The sequence below is a fragment of the Balaenoptera ricei genome, chromosome 16, assembly GCF_028023285.1.
Source record: "Balaenoptera ricei isolate mBalRic1 chromosome 16, mBalRic1.hap2, whole genome shotgun sequence".
NCBI classification, from domain to species: Eukaryota; Metazoa; Chordata; class Mammalia; order Artiodactyla; family Balaenopteridae; genus Balaenoptera; species Balaenoptera ricei.
The window spans coordinates 110,639,274-110,650,393 of NC_082654.1; the positions used below are offsets into that span (position 1 = coordinate 110,639,274).

Consider the following 11,120-nt stretch of genomic DNA (forward strand, 5'->3'; position numbering starts at 1 on the left):
ACACTGTGAAAATGACTATACTACCCAAAGCAATCTACAGATTCAATGCAATCCCTATCAAACTACCAATGGCATTTTTCACAGAACTAGAACAAAAAATTTCACAATGTGTATGGAAACACAAAAGACCCCCGAATAGCCAAAGCAATCATGAGAAAGAAAAACGGAGCTGGAGGAATCAGGATCCCAGACTTCAGACTATACTACAAAGCTACACTCATCAAGACAGTACGGTGCTGGCACAAAAACAGAAATATAGATCAATGGAACAGGATAGAAAACCCAGAGGTAAACCCACGCACATATGGTCACCTTATCTTTGATAAAGGAGGCAAGAGTATACAATGGAGAAAAGACAGCCTCTTTAATAAGTGGTGCTGGGGAAACTGGACAGCTACATGTAGAAGAATGAAATTAGAACACTCCCTAACACCATACACAAAAATAAACTCAAAATGGATTACAGAACTAAATGTAAGGCCAGACACTATCAGACTCTTAGAGGAAAATATAGGCAGAATGCTCTATAACATAAATCACAGCAAGATCCTTTTTGACCCACCTCCTAGAGAAATGGAAATAAAAACAAAAATAAACAAATGGGACCTAATGAAACTTAAAAGCTTTTGCACAGCAAAGGAAAACATAAACAAGATGAAAAGACAACCTTCAGAATGGGAGAAAATATTTGCAAACGAAGCAACTGACAAAGGAATAATCTCCAAAATTTACAAGCAGCTCATGCAGCTCAATATTAAAAAAACAAACAACCCAATCCAAAAATGGGCAAAAGACCTAAATAGACATTCCTCCAAAGAAGAAATACAGATCGCCAACAAACACATGAAAGGATGCTCAACATCACAAATCAGTAGAGAAATGCAAATCAAAACTACAATGAGGTATCACCTCACACCAGTCAGAATGGCCATCATCAAAAAATCTACAAACAATAAATGCTGGAGAGGGTGAGGAGAAAAGGGAACCCTCTTGCACTGTTGGTGGGAATGTAAATTGATACAGCCACTATGGAGAACAGTATGGAGTTTCCTTAAAAAGCTAAAAATAGAACTACCATACGACCCAGCAATCCCACTACTGGGCATATAGCCTGAGAAAACCATAATTCAAAAAGAGTCATGTACCACAATGTTCACTGCAGCTCTATTTACAATAGCCAGGACATGGAAGCAACCTAAGTTTCCATGGACAGATGAATGGATAAAGAAGATGTGGCACATATATACAATGGAATATTACTCAGCCATAAAAAGAAACGAAATTGAGTTATTTGTAGTGAGGTGGATGGACCTAGAGTCTGTCATACAGAGTGAAGTAAGTCAGAAAGAGAAAAACAAATACTGTAAGCTAACACATATATATGGAATCTAAAAAAAAAATGCTTCTGAAGAACCTAGGGGCAGGACAGGAATAAAGATGCAGATGTAGAGAATGGACTTGAGGACATGGGGAGGGGGAAGGGTAAGCTGGGACGAAGTGAGAGAGTGGCATGGACATATATACACTACCAAATGTAATACAGATAGCTAGTGGGAAGCAGCCACATAGCACAGGGAGATCAGCTCAGTGCTCTGTGTCTACCTAGAGGGGTGGGATAGGGAGGGTGGGAGGGAGACGCAAGAGGGAGGAGATATGGGGATATATGTATATGTATAGCTGATTCACTTTGTTATATAGCAGAAACTAACACACCACTGTAAAGCAATTATGTTCCAATAAAGATGTTAAAAAAAAAAGATGTGGTACATATATACAATGGAATACTACTCAGCCATAAGAAAAAAGAATGACATAATGCCATTTGCAGCAACATGGTTGGACCTAGAGCTTATCATACCAAGTGAAGTAAGTCAGACAAAGACCATATGATATCACTTATATGTGGAATCTAACATATGATACAAGTGTTCATTACCTATGAAAGTTCATTACCTACGAAACAGAAACAGACTCGCAGACATAGAGAACAGACTCGTGGTTGCCAAGGGGGAGGGGGGGTGGCATAGGGAAAGACTGGGAGTTTGGGATGAGCAGATGCAAACTATTATATATAGAATGGATAAACAACAAGGTCCTACAGTATAGCAAAGGTAACCATATTCAATATCGTGTAATAAACCATAATGGAAGAGAAAAAAAAAAAGAAATTCAGCCAAATGGCAATGTGATTCTGAGTTTGCTTCAGAGGGCTGCAGGGGTGGGGGAGGGCTTTCTGGCGCCATCTTGAAGGAAGCCATGCCCATGGGTTGGCCTTGAGGGGTCAGGCTGGCATTCTTTGGGGGAAGGGACAGCATGAGCCATGTGAAGAGGAGGTAACCGGCAACCAGTGCATGAGCCTTCCTTCATCGAGGAAGGGTTCAGGGAGGGAGACGCAATAAAATGGGAGAAATGGGTGGAGCCAGTGCATTGAAGACTCTTGGTGTTTTCTGCTGTCATTGCAAGAAGAAGGAGACTTTCTGGTGTATAGTATAGATCAGGAATCAAAAACGCAATGCGTGCAGGGGCTAGACAGGTAGGAGTGAGTACGTGGGATGGATATAACCACAGGGAACGATGAGAACAGGACAAACTGGCGAGTGCAAGCCCTGCCTAGGAGAGGTGCTGGCACTTAGCTCCAGATGACTGCCGCCATGTGGTCTTCATGGCTCAGCGTGGCTGATCTGATTTTTTTTTAAATGTTGGAAATTTAGATTTGTATGTGAGAGCTCCTGATTTAAAAAACTGACTAATTGTTTTTATTAACATCATGCCAGCCAAACATAACACGGCTGGTTAGATTCTGCCCAAGTTGCCAGTTTGAAACTTCAGCTGTAGATGGTGAGGCTGATTTCAGAATGAGCTCTGGAGAACCAGCAAAGCTAAAGAGCGACGCTGAATCCAGTCCCAGCCTCTGCAGACGGAGGCCTCCTTCAGCATTAGATCAGCTACAAGCATCACCTGAAACTAGGATTAGCTAGTTACAGGACCCCCCATTAAATCTGAATTTTAGATAACCAGAATACTTTTTTAGCCTAAGTATATCCCAAATATTGCATGGCACATTAGACTAAAAAAGTATTCAGTTTATCTGCAATTCAATTCAAATGTAACCGAGCATCTTGCATTTTTATTTGCTAAACCTGGCAGCTGTCCCTGGAACCCCACCCCAGGCTCCAATGGGGTCAGACCCTCCCAACTCCTCTCAGAGCAGCAGACTCCACCCTCGAGGACACAGGGATATAGTGCACGATGCAGATTTCAAGGGAAAGGGAAGCCGATCACACATTTGAGGACCTGAACATGGCCGTAACTTCAGGTGATCTGTATTAACTACCCTTGGCATCAAAGGATGCATATTCTGGACACCTCAGCCCCTCTCCAGTTGTGTGTCCTTTGGCCCTCTGAGCCTCGGTTTCCTCATCTCGTAAATGGAGACGGGAACTCCAATCCCACAGGATTGTCAAAAGGATGAAATGGAATAGATGTAAAAGCATTATCACACTGTGTCTGGCACCGGGCAGACGCAGAACAAACATTTGTTGTGTGTTCAATGAAATTCTTCCACCTTAGAATGATTGTCTTCCTACTGCTCCTGTCACCAAGCCAAGACCTGTCTACTGAGGGTCCCAGAAGGCTGAGGCAGGGCAATATGAGAAGCCCACCATGGCAGGCGACGTCTCTGGGGACGGCGGGACAGCCAGGGAGCTGAGCTCCTGGTGAACCACCAGGATCACAGTTCAGGGGGAGAAAGAGACCCTGGCTTCCTACACTTTCAAGGCTGGAAGTCAAGTGTGCAGAAGCCTCCATTTATTTGTTTGTTTGTTTGAAATATATTTGAAATATAACACTGTAAGTTTAAGGTGTACCACATATTTTGTTTTGGTTTTTTTTTACAGTGGGTCCTTGCTGGTTTTCTATTTTAAATATAGCAGTGTGTACATGTCAATCCCAAACTCCCAGTCTATCCCTCCCCCCGACCCTTCCCCTCTGGTAACCACAAATTCATTCTCTAAATCTGTGAGTCTGTTTCTGTCTTGTAAATAAGTTCATTTGTAACATTTTTTAATGCCATTTGCAGCAACATGGATGGACCTGGAGATTATCATTCTAAGTAAATCAGATAGAGAAAGACAAATATCACGAAGTCTCGCTTATGTGCTGAATCTGAAAAAGATTGATACAAAAGGTGTATAATATGTTGACTTGAGATGTTTATATATTGTAACATGATTGCCACTGTACCCATAGTTAGCACTTCTGTCTTGCCCCATAATTATCATTGCTTTTTTGTGATGGGAATAATTAAGATCTAGTCTCTTAGCGAGTTTGATGAATATAATACACCCGATATTGCTGTCTATATTCACTATACTGTGCGTTAGATCTCCAGAACTCATTTATCTGCTAGCTGCAAGTTTGTACCCTTAAATAACTCTCCAATTCCCCACACCCCAACCCCTGGAAACCACCGTTTTACTATTTGTATGCATTTGGTTTTTTTAGATTACACATATAAGTGATACATAATATTTGTTTCTCTCTGTCTGACTCACTCAGCCTAATGTCCTCAAGGTCCATCCACGTTGTCCCAAATGGCAGGATGTCCTTCTTTCTCATAGCTGAATAATATTCCATTCTGTATATATACACCACATCTTCTTACCCATTCACCTGTTGGTGGACACTTAGGTTGTTTCCGTATCTTAACTATTGCGAATAATGCTACAATACCCATGGGAGTGCATATCTCTCTTCAATATCCTGTTTTCATTTCATTTCCCTTGGGTATATACCCAGAAATGAATTTGCTGGGTCATATGGTAGTTCTATTTTTTAACTTTTTGAGGAACTTCTATAGTTTTCCATTGTGGCTAAAGCAATTTACATCCCCACCAACAGTGCACAGGGGTTCCCTTTTCTCCACACCCTCACCAACGCTTGTTATCTCTTGTCTTCTTGATGAAAGCCATTCTAACAGTGTGAGGTGATAGCTCACTGTGGTTTTGATTTGCATTTCCCCAATGATTAGTGATGTTGAGCATCTTTTCCGGTACCTGTTGGCCATTTGGATGTCTTCTTTGGAAAACTGTCTATTTAGTTCCTCTGCCCATTTTTAATCGAATTGTTTGGGAGTTTTTGTTATTTTGGATATTAACCTTTTATCAGGTACAGGGTTTGCAAATATTTCTCCCATTCTATATGTTGCCTTTTCATTTTGTTGATTTTTTCTTTTGCTGTGCAGATGCTTTTAAGTTTGATGTAGTCCCACTTGTTAATTTTTGCTTTTGTTTCTTGTGCTTTGGTGCCATATCCAAAAATATCACTGCCAATGCCAAGTTCAAGGAGCTTCTTCTCTACGTTTTCTTTTAGGAGTTTTATAGTATCAGGTTACATTTAAGTCTTTTTGATCCGTTTTGAGTAAATTTTTGTAAGTGGTATAACATAGGGGTCCAACTTCATTTTTCTACATGTGTTTATCCAGTTTTCTCAACATCATTGTGGAAGAGACTATCCTTTCTCCATTGGGTGTTCTTAGCTTTCTTGTCAAATATTAGTTAACTGTACATGCTGGTGGGGGATGTAATTTTGAGCTCAGAATCCTCCTTCTTAACTCATGGTTTGCCACTGTTCTTCAGCAGCATGGCTACTCTTGCAGGTAGTACAGAGATGGTTTCTTATGCACTCAGAATGTTTTTTGAGAGGCTCAAAGAAACCCAGGACTAGCTCCAGCCACCCTCCCCACCTCCATGTTCAGGCCTGAAAGCCAAACCCAAACACAGAACAGCTGGGAAGGCCTTCAAGCATTCTGAGGCACAAAATAGAACCAGGAGCTTGAAGTTCTCTATCTGATTCCTTCCTCAGACTGCTTGGAGGATGACAAAGGATGTCTTCACTTAAACACAGAGATGCCACTGCCATACACTTATCTGATATACCCACACATACACACACATTAAAGGTCTCTGTGAGAATTTGTTTAAACTACATCCCTTGGGAATACTGTATCAGTTTCCTAGGGGGTGTGTCTTAGTCTATTCATGCTACTATAACAAAAGCACCATAAACTCTGTGGTTTATTAACAACAAACATTTATTTCTCACAGCACTAGAGGCTGGAAGTCCAAGATCAAGGCACCAGCAGGTTCAGTGTCTGGTAAGGGCCCGCTTTCATGTTCACAGAGAGCAACCTTCTCACTGTGTCCTCACAGTGAGAAGGGATGAGGGAGCTCCCAGGGTCTCTTTTATAAGTGCACTAATATCATTCACGGGGGCTCCACCCTCTTGACCTAATCACCTCCCAAAGGCCGCACCTCCTACTACCCTCACATTGGGGGGTTAGGTTTCAATATATGAATTTTGGAGGACACATACATGCAGTCCATAGCACCAGCTGACCTCTACAACTTGAAATCCCTGTAAAGGGAAGCCAGCCTTTCATTCCATGGTTAAACATAGGCTTAAATGCAAACGAAATAACTTAATACTCTTTTCCTATGAAACTCAACTTCAAAGTAGCTAAAAAGATAATAATTATGCCTGGCATCTCTCTTTGTGTTTTTAGGCACTTTGATGTATGCTCACCACACTCACACCAACAGGACCCCCAAAAGGAAACGCAAACTTCATCATTCTGGAAACCAGAGTCAATGCTAGATTTCTAGAAGCCTGACCAGGGACTCTGGGCACTGAGGATTGGCCTAACTGACCCCTTCCAAGCACACCCTCCAGGAAGGGGAAGGGCACGTGGGTAAACCAAGCTCTCATCCAGACATCACTGCCATGGGAGACCAGCCGTCCCTGTTCTGTGCCTGCACGGCCTGATCAATGAAATGCGGACAACAGACTTGATTTCTCTCATTGAAATTCTTGAGAAGCGTTAAGAACCAATTAAAGATGTGTCTAAATGCTTGATGGAAATAAGAGTAAGCTACAGAGAACGTGACTTGAGCTGAAGGCGGCAGGATTTCTGGGGAAGTTTTCTTCCCTCTGTTCTTTCCTCCCTCTTTCCACAAATGGTTCTTGGGTCTTGAGTACCTTGTGCTAAGTGCTGTGATCAAAATGACCAAAACAGAGGGTCCACTCTCTGCAAGTAGTCAGTTCACTGGGCCACACAATCCCCCCAAAATAATCCCACCACCTGTAATCATGGGGCAGCTTGCTCACGTGCACAGGGCCTGAGGAAGCAGTGCTGTCCTCCAAGCAATTGGAAATGAAGGTCACAGGTCATCCGCTGGCTGCAGCTCAGGCAGGTGGGCTAGATGCTTCCTCAGGCTCCGGACAGGCCTCTGATTCATTAAAGTGAATAGGATCATAGGTCTCTGGGCTGGACAAATTCTAGAGGTCAGCGAGGCCAAAGCTCTCCCCAACAGATCCGGAAACTGAGGACACACAGGTGGGGACCAAGCCTCCCACAGTTCCTCAAAACAGACTAGCATCCCAGGCCTTCTGTGTAAACAAAGTCGATTTTCCCTGCCTAGCGATTTAATTTATGAAGTTCTTTTATGGTAATGAGTTGGAACCGCGAACACACACACTGAAATGTGGCGCAAACCACTGTGAGAGCTGAAGAATGCTAATCTCCCTCCAACATCTCCACACCATTCTCCTGAAACTACCTACTCCTGCAAGGTTCCTGCGGGTTAATTATTGCTGCAGAAGAAATGGCAGTGATTTGCATCAACTTCCATCTACTGGAACCAGGCATGTCAGTCCTGCAGGAACAGGCTTGGGTTAACCTATGAGCCCCACTGCTTACAGGTAAGAGGGATGCAGCTTTGACCCACGACACCGCTTCCCTCGACGAATCACACACGGTGCCCCTGCCGCCTGGGGGCCCCTGCGGCGATCCGGTTACCTGCTCACCTGTGCTTGACACATCTGATACTCCCGGAGCTTTCCCACCTGCTCCTCGTGGCGGCAACAGCGTGAGGCCCGAAGCTCAGGGCCTGGTATTTCATTTGGCCTGTTTGAAAGTTCCATCCATACCTGGTGAGCTCATCAATAACCATCAAAGTCACCTTTCTTCCTCTCCAAGTTCCAGGCTTTTTATAATGACTGGCTCCCAGTAGAATTTCAAAATTTGGCTGGCTAGTGCAGGCCAGGCCCCCTTCTGAAGGCAGGGCCAGTTACCAAACAGAATCACTTGCGTTCAGGGAAAGCGTAAAGAAATCGCTACATAGGACTGGCCTCTGGCATTCTGAAGGCCTGAGTCCTCTGCTCTCATATTGCAGGGAATTTGAAAGCTCACTGGCTGTTTGTCCACCAGAGTGTGTAACAGGGCACCGACTAGTTCTGAGAAAAGGAAGCGTCTGTAATCCATGCATTGATATGCAAAGGTGAGGTGCATTGTGAGAGAGGCACCTGGAGTAGGTTCCCATTCTGCATTTCACCTTTATCCTGGGATTCCTGTGTCACACGGCTGCCCAAAGAGGGTTTCGAAAGAAAGTTCTGCTTGTACACACAGCTCATCTACAAAAATTTTTCACTGAGCCACGTTTTAACCAAAAAAACTAATGTTTGCATTCACATGTGTGGACTGTCATTAGGTGATGAGGCACCTAAGGGCACCAAGAGTTTCACGTCAAGATAGCACCTGTCCTGGAACATTCTCGACGGTGCTAAGTATGTTCCTAAGTATAACAAGTATTTCATATTTATAGATGCTGCTGCACTTTGTCCCTGAAAGGCGCTGAGCAACCCTGTACTGATAACCGCGGGCCCCAGGAGCTGCTCTCAGAGCGCTTAGCTCACTCCCTGCGGCTGGTTCTCACAAGCTCTGGAGGGCAGGACTGAGCCCGTCCTGCTTCTCTACCTGGGCTGAGCAGGGCAGCTGGCTCAGTGGGTGCTCAGTGGCACTGGGGCAGGAGTGAGTGGGTGAAGGTGCGTAGGGATGGGCAGAAAAGCAAAGTCTAGCTCGTGGAGAGAGAGCCGGTCGGGGAGGAAGGCTGTGGCCACCAGAGAAACCCCACTAGGTGAGGATGAGGGGCAGAAGGGGGCTGCTGCCTGTGGTTGCCTAATGTGCAAGAGGCAAGTATCTGCCGAGGAATCTGGCACGAAACACATGGCATCTTGTATGACTAGTTTCTAGGGATCTTCCTGGGGGCGAAAATATGGAGGACTAAGGAAGTGTAGCAATGGCCGACCTGGTGCCTAATGCCAGGATTACACACACTGATCAAGATCAAGTCCATCCAGGTGTTACTCAGGACCACCCCCCAGCCCTGACAGGTACTATGGAGGCCAACAGCTGGGCCTGAGTCCCCTCACCGATGGGCATGTCCTTCAAATGCTGCCCAGGTACAATCGGAGCTGCACACCTAGGTGCCATGCCATCTCAGGGTGGGCTTGTGTCATGGCTGACGGCCGTGACCGGTGACTGGACTTCCCCACATGTGTGACGCCCGCCTGCACCTGGAGCAGCACGGAAAGGACACCTGCCTGCCCTACAGGGGCCCCACCCAGTCCCTACCTCCCACCCATCCTCCAACCTCCATCCCCACCTACTCCCACCAAACCCCCACCAGCCGCTCCCACCCAGGTCCCACCTTCCACTCTCACCCAGGAGTTGCTGACAAATGCACTGAGTCAAAACAGAGTCCACTCCACGGCCTCCACTTTGCGGCTCCATCATACTGTCTAACCTTAGACGACCCGAAACAGCGCTATTACCTTCCTCAGCCATCGCCCCCATAAAGAAACACAGCTGCTAATGTCCTTAACCATTGCCAGCTGAAGCCACATCCTGGCCAGTGCATCGGCCTTTATAAACAGCCCTGCCCACAGGCCAGGGGCACACAACACCCCTGTGCTCCCAGTTAAGATGTGGGCCCAGGTGCTGATGGCAGGAAGAGAACTCTGCAGCGGCCCTCGAGGTTCACAGAAGGCTCTTGGCTGCGTTATCCTATCAAATCCTTGTCTCCTTCAGCAAACTGAAGCTCAGAGAGGTTCAGAGTCAGAAAACGACAAAGCCAAATCAAGCTCAGGTCTTCTGACTGAAAAAGGAAATGTGAGAGCAGTCCACCACCCCAGAAAGGGGGAGAAGAGCTCTGTAATGTCTCTTGGGGCCCTGCAAGGTGTTTCTCTTTGAATATTATTAGCCAAAAAGAGGTCTAAGGACCAGGACCAAGGATTTTTCTTTGTAATTTCCTAGAATAGTTGAGGTCTCAATTCAACACGTTTATTGAGAATCTACATGCTATACGTTGTGCTAGAAACTGGGTTGTACAGAAACAGTTCCTGCCCTCAGGATGGTTACAGCCCCAGAGATGAGAGCAGCAAGAAAGGAGATAATGACAATAGAGTCACGGGGAAAATGAGAGAGGTCTCTGTGCAGTTCAGAGGAGTGTGACCGATTCTGCCTTAGGGAGGAAGCTGTCCTTGGAGGAAGCTGTGGTGACACTGAGTGAGGATTCTGCAGGATGAATAGGAGTTTGCCAGGCAGTTGAGAAATTGGGAGTTATCCCTGGCAAAGGCAACCATACCTATCAAGGCCATGGGCATGACCAGCACGCAGATGCCGGAGAACACAAGTTGCTCAGTACTTCTAGGTCGCAGAGTGACAGGAAATGAGGCCAGAGATATAAACAGGGTCCAGGTCATGGCATCAGCTTTGCATGCTAGGCTAAGAGCTTGGATGTGACCCACAACTCATCAGCAGTCATGGAAGCATTTCAACAGGAGTGCATAAAGAAGATGTGGTACATATGTACAATGGAATATTACTCAGCCATAAAAAAGGATGAAATACTGCCATTTGCAGCAACATGGATAGACCTAGAGATTATCATACTAAGCGAAGTAAGTCAGAAAGAGAAAGACAAATAGCATACGATATCACTTATATGTGGAATCTAAAATATGACACAAATGAACTTATCCATGCAACAGAAACAGATTCACAGACATAAAGAACAGACTTGTGGTTGCCAAGGAGGAGGGGGGTGGGGGAGGGATGGATTGGGAGTTTGGTATTAGCAGATGCAAACTGTTGTATATAGGATGGATAAACAACAAGGTCCTACTGTATAGCCACAGGGAACTATACTCAATATCCCGTAATAAACTATAATGGGGGAAAAAAAAACAGGAGCGCATGCTCAGACTCCCACTGTCGATGGTCA

General features: G+C 45.1%; 1 protein-coding gene across 1 annotated transcript in view; it reads right to left on the reverse strand.

The window, feature by feature from the left end:
* Nucleotides 1-7,906, reverse strand: part of LOC132350918 (uncharacterized) — a 276,781-nt gene extending 268,875 nt beyond the window's left edge. The window contains exon 1 of the mRNA XM_059900516.1: nucleotides 7,864-7,906. The gene's annotated coding sequence lies outside the window, so the exon portion shown is untranslated. The remainder of the gene's footprint in view (nucleotides 1-7,863) is intronic.
* Between the last annotated feature and the right edge of the window lie 3,214 nt (nucleotides 7,907-11,120).